The following is a 14085-nucleotide window of genomic DNA, read 5'->3' as shown; positions in this document are numbered from 1 at the left end:
TTATCATAAATAGTAACTATCATTCGTAGTAACTATATTGTATGTAGTAATTGCATCAAAGGTACGTATGATACTAGTAGTAAGTTGCCTTTCAATAGTCACTAAGCATCTATAGCAACTTAAGTAATAAGGGTAACTTAGTTACTCCGAAAGGAGTTCTAGCTAAAAGATGTTACTGCTGATGATAATAGAACAACTGCCAACAACTTTGTGGCAACGACATAACATCTCATGAAGTGTTGTATCATTTCAAATTAAACTTTGTGATAATTCCCTACCTATAAAAGAAGGCTTGTTTCAACACTTTTTTACATATAAAATCATACTCGCTCTTTTTTAACTTCCTAAATTATTCATCTTCTGATTGAAATATCACACATTTGAAATACTATTAATAAAAGATTACGATTTAGTTTATTTATTTATTTATATTATTAGATTCTTTTATTAATTTTATAATAATACACCTTTCAATCAATCTATATCGATCTGTTAAAGAAAACCAATCATTATCACTTTATGATCAAATACGTATCCTTTGTCAAAGAATGAGAGCATCGTCAACTTTAACAACTGGCCACCGCAATTTGGAAAATTAAAAACTCATGTTTCAGTTATGAATTAGACATATCTTAGTTATAATTTCTAGTTTTCTACTAATAGCTAATAAATAGAAGTTTTACATCAGAGTTTTCTAATTGAAAATAGCATTTGCTTGGCCTATATATAAAAATAAGTGGAAAGAAACTTAAATATTTTAATTTTAAAAATAAAATAAACAAATTCATATTTAATCAACCTTTCATGTTCTAGAAGAAAGCAATGTGACAATCATCATAGAACATGGATGACACCTAATTTTCGTTCTCCCCCTAATATTTTATGCAACAAAACATGCTACAAATCTAACAGTTTTCCTACTAAATTAAGAAATCCAAGGGTTCTGTCCCAATGTGGTTTCCTAAAACTACTTCCATGATCTTGGTGTTCTTCCTTAGCATCCTCTTGTCAGGGTCAAATTGCCATCCCACACCCAAGAAGACACTCGCATCATCTTATCAAAGACTTCATGTCTCTTCAAAACCGTGCACGAGCCGAAATACATACGCCACCTCTAGTGTGGGACCGGCGTCTAGCGCGTTATGCAAACATGTATGCTAGGCAGAGGCGTCAAGATTGCTTGTTGAAGCATTCCAACGGGCCGTATGGGGAGAACATTTTTTGGGGTAGTGGTAGTAGATGGAACCCGTCTCAAGCGGCTGCCACATGGGTGTCGGAGGGGCGTTGGTACAACCACCAGTCGAATTCGTGCAATCAAGGGAGGGAATGTGGGCATTACACGCAAATTGTGTGGAAGTCGAGTAGACGAATCGGGTGTGCTAGAGTGACTTGCTTTGGAGGTAGGGGAGTGTTCATGATTTGTAACTATGATCCTCCTGGAAACTATGTAGGTGAGAAGCCTTATTGATTAATATTAGTGTCTAATTTGTTGAGTTGTGACGAATGTGTGATTCTTTTAACAATGTATAAGTTAGTGTAATAAATATTGGGGATAATATATATATATATATATATATATATATATATATATATATATATATATATATATATATATATATATATATATATATATATATATCAATTACTAGTTAAGTTCTAAATTCTAGCTTGTTTACCATATGTGAACACAAACATACATATCGAGCATTCGCAGTATGACTACATCGTCAATTCGCATAGTCAAGGGATATTCTTTATATCTTAATCAGAAACAATATATAAACTGTGTTGCCAAAATTTTTTTAAAAAAATAAAGATTATATTTTTGTTAGAAAGAACAGTGTTCAAAAGTATATGGGTGAGAAAAAAGCGATTAAGTGAATTACCTCTTTTCAAAACCGAACTGCACCGAAAAGAACGAAATTCACATGAAAACCTCATCGTACCCAGGAATTGAAGCGTATTGAGCTTGTTTGAATGTTTATTCATAAGTAGTTAACAAAAGCTTGAAGTCAAAATTTTAATACACAAATTCTTCATTTCAATCTCAAATGTAAAACTGAAAATCTAATCATAACCGAACCGAGCCCAACCCATACTTAAAATCAAAAACCGAACTAAACTAGCACATGCACACTAGAAACATTACACCTTATCTCGTAACATGCACTCTTTTTAGAAACACTACACCTTATCTCGTAACAGGGTAATGGTTCACTAGTTAAAAGAGTCAAAAATGACATAATTCTTATTCATAGGTCATATTATTATTACAAAAGATTGAAACAGCGTACGTGTTTCTAACTTTCAAACTTGACTAGCTAAGTTAGTATAATCTTTTCATGTCATCATTGTGCAATCCTTAAAACTTGTCGTTAAAATTGCAATCTAGAGCCTAATTAATCATTGAATCTCCATGGAGGATAATCACAAAGATAAAACTATGAAATGATATATAGTGACATGCACCTGGGGTTTCATAAACTTTGTAGTGGGCATACTCGCTAGCCAACCACCTAAGGCCATCAGGTTTGGATTATTTTGGGTCATTACGGATGCTAATGTGGCATCACTGAGACAAAAAGTTGATAATTGACATTGAAATAAACAAATACATTTAAAAAAATCATTTTCTTTTGATTTTCAAATAATAAAATAAATAGAATGATGGAGAGTGAAGTATACCATGGGTTGAGTGGTTGGATTGAATGATAGAAAAAAAGCTAAGTTGACGTTGACATGGCGCAAACGTGACAAATGATGAAGAATAACCCATAACACATGGCCTAACATATTAAATATCATTGGACAAATGTAAGCATGTCGAAGTCTAATAACGATGCAATCGATGGTTTTCAAACAATTTGTGTCTCGACGATGTGCCTATATATGTATACATAAAACCACCTTGGTAAGGGCATGCTTGTGTATCATCATCATCATCATCATCATCATTGTGCTCAGTATAGCCCACCAATAGCAAAGCTATGGTAGAGTCTGAGGAGGGTAAGATGTAGACAGCCTTACCTCTACCTAATAGGGATAGAGAGGCTGCTTCCGATGAGACCGCCGGCTCGATAGTAGTTTTGCATCAAGCCTTGGACATAAGGTATATAGCACTCAATCATTGGGACACCGACTGATCGGTGCATATACCCTTGTCTTTCGGCTATCAAGGCCACCACATGATGCCTGATTAACCTTCCGCCACTTTTAACGTTATTTTCACGAGATTAGTAAAATAACGTCAAAATTAGTGCAATTTCACTTTTGCCCACCCGAGGGTTCACACATATATACATTATATGCGCGCACCGCAAACAGGGCGTAAGGGCATGCTTGTGTATCTGAATACAAAATAATAACATACATATAAAACAAATACTTACTAATTAGGTACTCTTACAGTAAGCATATAGTTCAACCTAATTGTAGTGACAATGTGTGATGACATATTGAGAACACACGATAATGAATACACGATAAATATATCTATCTCATACAAAAGTAATACTAGAGTTCAAAAAAATTTTATTTGTAAAAGAACGGCTAATTAAATTTACTTCTGGTGCTTTCGCTCAATATTACTAAAATTGAAAAGGAGTTACTGGATATGGCCATTTGCTTCAAGAGCCTTTTAAGAGATCGGTTGGCAAATGCAACACTATTACATTTTCTAAAGACATTTGGTGGTGGCAAGATTGCTCTCAAAAGCTTATTTCTTGGAATATTCGAAATTATTTGGTTTACGATAGAGGTGTGATGTATGGATTCTATGAAAACTTTCGTGTGGAGTTGAAAGAATAAATCGCTTCTAAGGTGAAAAGTCAGATTTTGCTTATCTGGAGAGTATGATTGAGTCTTACTTCTTTCACACATTTGATGATGACCGAAAATGGTTCACCACATGCTACGATAGTTGTCAGTATAGTCGATGAGGGATATTACGGCGGAAACTCCTTTTGCCATGTTTTTTGATTGAGGTTCTTTCAAGTTTTGTCTTTGTTGTTGTGGTTAGCTTGTTTAGTTTACACTTTTTTTTCTACGTTTTTTATATGGGAAAATTCTCAAAATAGTCCTTTTATGAGAGAGAAACTAAAAAATAGCCCTAAATTTTAACATATTCCCAAAATAGCCCATCTAAATTTTAAAAAATCCTCCGACCAATAAAATTTAGACAAGTGTCAAAATCCGACGAGATTTTTAAAAATATTGAAGGACCGGTCCTTATTTCCTATTAAAAGTTCTTGAAATTAAACAGTCTTGTCAGACGGTCTTTTAATGTTTCCTAACGGGTCCCCACAACTTCCAAAAACATGGGAAAATGTGTCTTTAAATTCAGTCTTTCAAGACGCATTTCGGGTGAATTTGTACCAAGAAGACGAGTTTGTAGTTTATTTCTTTTGTGTTTAAATTTAGTCTAGACCTTCAAAATTTATTTATATTCCGTATATACTGACAATATAGTATGAGATTCCGTCTTTTCCGACATGATCATCCAAAGAATATACATGAGTTATCTTCATCATCTTCCACTTCATACCACCCTAAACCATCCTCTCATACCACTCTACACCTTATCTTCCATGGATTTTGATGATGTTGTTGTTTGTTATGGTGATAATTGGCAAACTGGTAACGGAAGGTATGATTATGTTCCAATAAACTGTAAACGGGGAGATGTCTTGCTTCAAACATTAACCATTCCAAGCTAATTGATGTACTTGAAGCTCGGTTTAAGGTAATACACATTTCCTGATTATCATACAAGTTCTCATCGTACTCGTATCCGGTTGATACTAAGTACTCGTCTCCTTTGTACAAATTTTAAAGATTCGTGTCTTAAAAGACAAATTTTTGATGCACATTTTTCCATGTTTCAAAATATATAGGGTCGAGATAAGAAACTTAAAAATTCCGTCTGGCAAGACAACTTTTAATATTAACATTTTGTGAAGATATGGATGGGTACCTCAATATTTTCAAATTTATGATCCCCTTAGTTCAAAATTTTCAAGTAAGTGTCTTGAAAGACAAAGTTGAATGGCACATTTTTTCATGAGTTTAAAATATATAGGGTCGAGATAAGAAACTTATATAATCCGTCTGACAAGACAACTTTTTAATATAAAGATTTTGTGAAGAATATGAACGGGTACCACAATATTTTCAAAAATATGATCCCATTAGTTCAAAATTTTCAAGTAAGTGTCTTAAAGACAAAGTTGAATGGCACATTTTTCCATGAGTTTAAAATATATAGGGTCGAGATAAGAAACTTATAACCCGTCTGGCAAGACAACTTTATAATATAAAGATTTTGTAAAGAATATAGACGGGTACCACAATATTTTCAAAAATATGATCTTCTTAGTTCAAATTTTTCAAGTTAGTGTCTTAAAAGACAAAGTTGAATGGCACATTTTTTCATGAGTTTAAAATATATAGGGCCGAGATAAGAAACTTATATAACCCGTCTGGCAAGAACGCTTTGGAATATAAATTTTAGTTCAAGAATATGGACGGGTACCACAATATTTATAAATTTATGATCTTATTGGTAAAAATTCACCATAAATGCGCCTTGAAAAACTGAATTTGAAGGCAAATTTTCCCATGTTTTTGGAAGTTGTGGGGACTCCTTAGGAAACATTAAAAGACCGTCTGACAAGAGTGTTTAATTTCAAGAACTTTTAACAGGAAATATGGACAGGTCCCCCAATGTTTTTAAAAATCTCGTCGGATTTTGACACTTGTCTAAATTTTATTGGCCGGATGATTTTTTCAGATCTCGTCTACTCAGTCCAAATTAGATGGGCTATTTTGAGAATGTGTTGAAATTTAAGGCTATTTTTCACTTTCTTTCTCTAAAAAAGGACTATTTTGAGAATTTTCCCTTTTTATATTTATATTGTGCTTTGTTAAACAACCAATTAGCTACCAATCTTCATTTTTTTTCTTTTTGATCTTTTCTATTATTTTTCATATTTTTTATTTATTTTCTTATTATCCTCTTATTTATTTTATTCGGTTTACTCTTATAAAAATCTTTAATATTTACTTTACAAAATCCAATCATTATAGAATTACTTAATGCATTTATTCTATTCCATTAGATAATCGTTCTTAAACTTTTCAATCCTTCAGGTTATATTTACAAAACCTTATTGTGTTTATAATTTCTTTTACAAATTTATGGCACAACTTTGTTTAGGGACTTCTTTATTCATCTAAATCTAACACCACTGTATATTCAAATGTCAAAAGTTTTATAAGATGAATTTATATAGTTTGTTTTTATTTTGTCATTATAGTATACTGTTATTGATAGAAATTTAAAGGTATTTAAAAATCCTAACTTATGGCTAGGGATGATAAGAAAAACCCAAAAGATCTACGCGATGGCCATTAAGATAGGTTTTTGGATAGGTATTTGGGTATAAGAGTAGTTTTTAATTATTTGAGATTAGATATCTGACTCACTTGAAACCATATATATGAACACCCAACTCCTAAGACCATATACACGAACATTTTTTATGTTATTTTCTTTTGATCCTTGTCTACTGACGGTTATTCTTTTAGCTTGATTATGAGAAAAAATAAAAATAAAATTTCTTTTGTGATATGTATTTGATGATGTAAGTGTGAACGTATCATCTGGAGTTTATATACTCATGAAATTCACAAATTTTAAATATTTTAAACGCTTTCATGGTAATGTTAATATGTATGTAATTTATCATATTTTTATTTTTCTTAGTTATAAACATATATTTATCTGAAAATTAGAACGGTAACTCAGTAAGACACAAATTTACTTGTAATCCAAACAAGTATATTTTAACAAATAACAAGTATGCCCAACACCCGATGGATAATTACCCAAACAATACCTAATTATTATATATAATAATTTCAAAGTTTGGTACCGCAAAGCCCCCGTTGGCCCACTTTGCGGCACCGAATTTGTGATATTCTTTTTGTAGTACCTTCCGTAATGAAGGTAACGAAAACCGACCGAATGTCAATTTTATTTTTGTTCTTTTTTATTATTTGGTTTTAGTTACGGAACGTGATGGACACTGAACGAATTCGCGTGTTTTGTTTTAGTTCCAGTACCGTAACGAAAACGACCAAATGCTGATTTCCTTTTTTTAGTTTCGTTACCGTAACGAACATGACGAAAACTGACCGAATTTACGTAGATTCACCGCCCAGGATCAATAACGGTCGGGTATTTACCTATGATCGAGTTTTACCGATAGACGTCACGCCATTGGTCTACCCCAATTGTTATAATTTCTTCGTTTTATTTTTTGTCTTAGTTCCGGTATAATAACACACACAACCGAAACCGACCGAATTCACGTCGACTTATAGCACCAACGCTTGGGTTTTACCCACCTGCCCGGCGCAACGCGCCGGGAAAAACTCTAGTTATGTATATTAGGTAGGGTATGGGACGCGATTTTGCATTCAAGTATGAAACTACATTTACCATACCCGCCGTAAGCGTGTCCATCGCCGTCCCTAATTATGGTTTAGGTTAGTATATTTGTTTTTTGTATTTTGATTATTGTATAGGATGTTATACAAGCTCGACCTTAGGGTGTCAGTGGTGTCAGAGTTGATGAGACAAATCGTTGAGTCAAAACATAACCCATATATATTATGTGTTAAAGATATCAACTCCATTATGGACACCTTAAACTCATGTAACCCGAACATAACTCGTTTAACTAGTTATTTATACAAGCTAAGCAAGTTTGACGGGTTCTAAACAAGTTGTAAATATATTAAATGTGTTATAATCAATATGTTGAACGGGTAAATTAATTGGTTGACGGGTTGACCTATTAGTATAATGTGTTGAGAAGTCTGCAAATTTAATTAAATGGGTTGGTGAGTCGACCTCTTTAATAAAACAAGTTGATGAACCAACGTGCTTAAATAAGTGAGTTGACTATATGTAAAACAGTCCAACACACGAATGTAAATTGTTGTTTATTAAAGGGGACTTGATGTGATAATTCTAAAGTTAATACTTGTCAGCGTCATGTCGTGAATCGATGAACTTTACTCTATCTTCTTCTTCATCAACTCTAGAGTTATTGTAGTTTTTCCTTGTGATTTGAATTGCAATTTGACTTAACTTTTTCAAACAACCTTGTGCCTTCACATATTTCTTTAAATTATGTACCATGTTATTGCATTCTATATTGACTTATATCCAGATTATCATACTAGTTCTCTGTCATTTGTGATTAATTTGGACATCATACAGTCACAAGTTTTATTGTCGTCACTCGTCACTTATGAAAAAGGTTTAAGAGACCCATGTAAAGACGCTCCTTGTAAGATGCTGCAGTGTATATCTTTACTATGACATGAACTTGTGATTTTTTTCCACTATGATACCTAAACAAGTTTCTTAATGTGATTTTATAGGAGCATCATTGATGCACAGTTGGCATGGAACAATCTACGGTGGTGGGATCATACTCACTTATTTAACTCGGTGAATCTTATATACATAAAACGTTACCTCTTACTCTGTTAGGATCATCTAGTTTTTACTATGTTCTACGTGATTTATCTTGGTATTCTCACATCCGATATCCTGTTGACTTAATGACTTACTATTTTTTCTTATTGCTCGGATACGTTTTATCATCCATTTATCCTGGAACATACTAGACTTCCTTCATAATGTATTTGAAGAGATTTTCAAAAATTATTTTGGTATAAGCTTATGTGAAATCCTTATTGTTGAACTTGCTGTTTGTATAAGTAATAATCGTAAATACTTTTCATTTTTTAATATGTGCATTTCATTTTCAGATGAATTATTAAAATTGTTGCATTGAAGCTGCAATTGGACACCCGTGACAAAAACAAACAAATTTAGAAATCCACGCGTCACATATTTGCACCAGCAAAAATGGAATGTCACATGCACCAAGATGATTCACGGGTCTAACCAACAAAACTACCTTCTCTTTATATTAATACACACCACTATATATAGAAAACTATAATAACGGAATAAATATAGCATCTTATTTTTCTTATCTTTTCCTTAACTAGCAAAAGGTCCTGCTATGTGGGGTAATTCAATTGTCTAAAGGCGGACTCATACGTTCACGATTACAGATAGCGTTGAGTAGTCCAAACTCACCATCTCTTGTTTCAAGAAAAACCGATCGGCCGAAGACACACTGCGGTAAAAGCCCCTGAAATCGGATTCGAACTTGAGACTATTCATTTCGGCAATACATGTATTATCTACTTTAATTTAAAATATATAATCATATAAGTTAGTTATATGACCACATATCTCACTTTTTTACGTTGTCTTGCTAAATCGACAAATACAAAACTATGTATGTATTATATGAGTCTCACATTTATATATAAATTTTTATATAACATTTATTAGCGAGAGTGATCCCCACAAAACACATGGTTTTGTATGAATGTTAGGCTAGTAACCTTCAATCAATGGCAGTCACATCTTCTCGAATGTCACATACTCTTTCGCAACAAGATATATACTCCTCTCAACTATCACTGCCCGCGGCCCGGATTCCATTCCATACAAAAAATGACACCAACTTCTCTACTCTTCACCATCCTCCTACTACTAACTTCCCTAACTCTTTCCATCTCATCAACACCAAGCCTTCCTTCCCACAAAACACCCTACAACGAAACCATCTACAAAACCTCTAAACAACTTTGTATCGGTTGCACATATGCGTCGTTACAATTCTTATTTGCCCAGAACTTAGTCCGGGCAGCCAAGTGGGAAATCCCACTAGGTTGGGATTTCCAACTCCAAAGATACGCCCAATGGTGGGCAGGACAGAGGAAAGGAGACTGTGCACTTATGCACTCCTTTCCCGAGGACGATTTTAAGTTAGGAGAGAATATATATTGGGGCAGCGGGTCATCATGGACTCCCGTGGACGCTGTCAATACGTGGGCAGGAGAAGAGAGATACTATAGGTACGGGACGAACACGTGTACCTCGGGCCAACAATGTGGCCATTACACACAAATCGTGTGGAAAACAACTCGACGCGTTGGGTGTGCTAGAGTGATCTGTGATACTGGTGACGTGTTTATGACATGCAACTATGATCCTGTGGGAAATGTTATAGGAGAACGCCCATACTAATAAATTTCTGCGATATTAGCCATTGGAATTGATTCATGGTTTATTATCATTATATATAATAACATGTGTGTAAAAATCATAGTATTACGTAGTTATATAGATTTAAGTACGAACGAAATAATCTATTATTCAGTTATTTGGACTATATAATAATTTCTTGTGTTGTATGTATGGCTTTATAAATAAAATGGAACAGCCTTAGCAAGTAACAGCGAGAAGTGTGACAGTGGTGGGGTGTACATGTTGCAAGACATTATTTTAGGATAATATTTTATATGAATATGGTACAAAATTACTTAGTTTTCATCTTTTTTATATTACTTGAAAAAGGTACATAACAGCTATTCATATATTCCAACAATAATTATAAGCTAACAAACTGTAAACGCCAAAGTTACTAAAAAATTATTTAAAATGTATTTAAATAGTTACAACTTACAGGTTACAACATCATATATAATTGCAACATGTTCACGCTTTTGGCTGCTATTAGAAAAAGGCACAAAACAACTATTCAATAATTCCACAATCATTGTAAACTATTAAATTTATGAAGCTTCTGTAAACGCCAAAGTTGCTAAAAGTATTATTTAAATGAATTTAAATAACCACAACATCATAACTCTAGTTATTTTATATTTATAGTCCCTAGCTTTAGGTTGGGTGGGGCTTCCAAATGAACACATCCAAATGCGAGCTTGGAGGCTTCGGTTGGGTTCTTTCAAGTACTATTTGCTATCATCTTAAGATTTCAAAAACCACGTATTGTCACATCTTTTTCTCTGAACCGTCATAAATTACTGTAACTAGTGCCGTCATTCCTTGCCGGTACCCTAAATCATTCTAACCTTTCCTAACCACTGCATTCTTACCTTTCCATTTGGTGAGGGATAGATATCCAATTCCTAAATGTGCAAATGGTACTCGAGGCACCGGCGACGGTGTTAATACACATGAATACTACCCGGATAGGGGTTTCCAAAGGTGACCCTTCCATCCTTTTTAAATAAGCAAAGATACCAAGAAAAATGTTAGGCATGTCATTCTAACATTATCGAGAGCGTTGGTGCCACAAGATGAAGTCTTAGTTTTTTATTTTGTTTTCTTGTGATTTGACCTTTGACGCTGTTATTTTAACAGAATTGTTTGATTTCTTAAATCATTTTGCATTTGGCCTGGTGGTAATTAGTGGATTGTATTATGTCCTAGCTTGGTTTGTTCATGTAACATACCCGGGTTCACGTCTTCTTTCTGACAAAAGGAAATTATCATTTTTTTGGTTTTTTTCTAATCCACTTACGTGGAGCCCGGTTGTTGTAAACGTGTGTATATTTACGACACATGTATTACAGTTTAATTTTGACAACGCAACGGACATAATGCAAATCGATCAAACGGCAACTTTGTTTTTTTAGTTCTGGCACCGTCACGAATTTGATGGAAACCGACCGAATTCACTTGAACTCATCGCATTTTGTTTTAGTTATATTACTTTAACAAATGTAACAAAACCAATCGAATGCCAACTTTGTTTTTTGTATTTATTTTTATTCTTTTTTTAGTTTTGATAACGTAACAACCTAATTGAGACCGACCGAATTGAGTAGAGCCTCAACACCCGGGATTTACAACGTTCAAAAGTTTTAACGACGCCCGAGTTTTAGTTATAATATCTTAACGCACGTAAATGAAACCGACCGAATTCGTGTCGACTTACCGCATCAATGTCGAAGAACCGAAAACTCTTGGGTTTTACCACCGCCTGAATTTTACCGACCTGTCCCGGCGCAACGCGCCGGGTGTGTTTTGATAACGTAACAAACCTAACTGAAACTGACCAAATTTGCGTAGAGTCTCAACACCCGGGATTGACAACGTTCAAAAGTTTTGATGACGCCCGAGTTTTAGTTTCAATACCATAACACACGTAACTGAAACCGACCGAATTCGTGTCGACTTACCGCATCAATATCCGAGGACTGACAATTCTTAGGTTTTACCACCACCCGAATTTTACCGACCTGTCCCGGCGCAACACGCCGAATGTAACACTAGTTTATAGTTATTTTTTAGTTTTAAGTCGTTCAAACGGTACATTTTACTACCTCTATTTGCAGGTAATCAGTGTTACCAAACATTTATAGTTAATTTTCAATTTTAAGTTGGTCAATACATACATTTTCTCTATTTGCATGTACTTAGTGACCTAACTATGCCTGTAAACCAACATAACGAACAAGAACAAAGACATGTTTGTGTTCGTTCATTTAACTTTAAACAAACACGAACACTAACACTTAATCGAACAAATATATTGTGTTTGTGTTCGTTTATTTAATAAAAATGAACATGTTCATGTTCGCTTATGTTCGTTTGTTTGAACTTTAAACGAGCAGTTCACGAACATAACTGAACAAAGACAAACGAACATATATGAACAAATGTAAATGAATACATTGTTGGTGGGAATCTAACTCGCTACCTTTCTTTTTTTTAAATGTTTGTAGCTTACCAACTCAACTAGGTTGAACTGATGTTAGCTTTATCTTTTTCTTAATTGGTATAGATTCACAACATTCCATTTTTATTTATTTTAAAATATAAAAACAAATTATTCTTACTAATATATGTATTTTAGGAAATTATTTATATGTTATGAATCCATAAGATATATTATTAAATTTAACTTTTTGTTTTATTTTTTTAACCATTCGTGTATCACACGGACATTATCATAGTGAACAAATATAAAACCTTTATGGAGATGACTCATCTAGATAATATTTAATTATTTTATATTAATACATAAACGAACATAAATAAGCGAACATAAACGAAAGAACGAAGAGTGTGTTCATGTCCATTCGTTTAATTAAATGAACACAAATTTTTGATCATGATCGCTCGTTTATTAAATAAACACAAATGTACTTCCTGCCGAACGATTCACAACAGTTCACCGAACGTTTGGTTTATTTGGAGGCCTAGACCTAACAATTCTAGTTATTTTTCAGTTTGAAGTTGTTCAAGCCATACATTTTTACCACCTCTATTTCAATGTAATCAGTTACTAGTGCGACCAATAAAGTATAAATCCCTGTTGTGCCCATTGAATAAGTATTTTTCCCCTAAGTTTTTAATTGCAAAGTTTGGATAATTACAAAAATCGTCGCGATACGCGAAGCCTTATAATTATCCGGATAGTTTGGTGGTCTTCGCTTGACGTGATGGGTACTTAATTGACCCATCGCGATACGAACGTGCTGATCAAGGGGCATTGGCACGTAGCCTGCCACATGTCATGCCAAATAGCTAGGGCTAACTCATCAAAGCTAAATCTCGTTATGCAATGACCTTCTTTATAAGTTGTTGTGATGCGCAATCGACTCCGAAGTTAGATATAAATGGGGGGGGGGGGTCAAGGATGGATTTATCGTTCAGTTTCATTTCATCTCTCTCTCTCTCTCTAGAATATTGGTATAATACCACAAATCGTTGCAAAGATACCATAGTGTAAAGTTTTCAATTTTGTGATTATCGTTAAAACTTTACGGTTTATACTAATACATACTACATTGTATTAAATTAGGTACTTAATACCAGGAAACTCGTAATTTATAAACTTGCAAAGTGAGACATTAGAATTTTTGTACAACTCACATTACTATGAGTTAAGTGGTTTTTCAAGATTGTCATGCTGATTTTTAAACTTGTATACCTCTGCATGACAGAGTAGTCCAAATATTTTCATCACATTATAGTTAGTAAGTCTTTCTAGACTTACGAGATGGTTATTACTGGTATTGTGGGGGGGGGGGGGGTTGTATACAATTCTTATTTATTTTGTTACTTATTGGACAAAGAGTTAGCCAATAAGTAATATGACCACAATCACAGATACA

The 14085-nt window shown here is 33.8% G+C and overlaps 2 pseudogenes; both read left to right on the top strand.

Annotated features, from left to right (window-relative positions):
- Positions 1-834: 834 nt before the first annotated feature.
- LOC143606478 (pathogenesis-related protein PR-1 pseudogene) lies at positions 835-1554 on the top strand (annotated as a pseudogene).
- Positions 1555-9489: 7935 nt separating this feature from the next.
- Positions 9490-10332, top strand: LOC143606477 (pathogenesis-related protein PR-1 pseudogene; annotated as a pseudogene).
- Positions 10333-14085: the final 3753 nt, after the last annotated feature.

The sequence above is a fragment of the Bidens hawaiensis genome, unplaced genomic scaffold (genome assembly GCF_021521415.1).
Source record: "Bidens hawaiensis isolate Kalapana, Puna unplaced genomic scaffold, B.hawaiensis_p1.1 tig00074949_1, whole genome shotgun sequence".
Taxonomy (NCBI): domain Eukaryota; kingdom Viridiplantae; phylum Streptophyta; class Magnoliopsida; order Asterales; family Asteraceae; genus Bidens; species Bidens hawaiensis.
The sequence above is the reverse complement of the archived record's forward strand: the minus strand, read 5'-3'. Positions and strand labels throughout refer to the sequence as shown.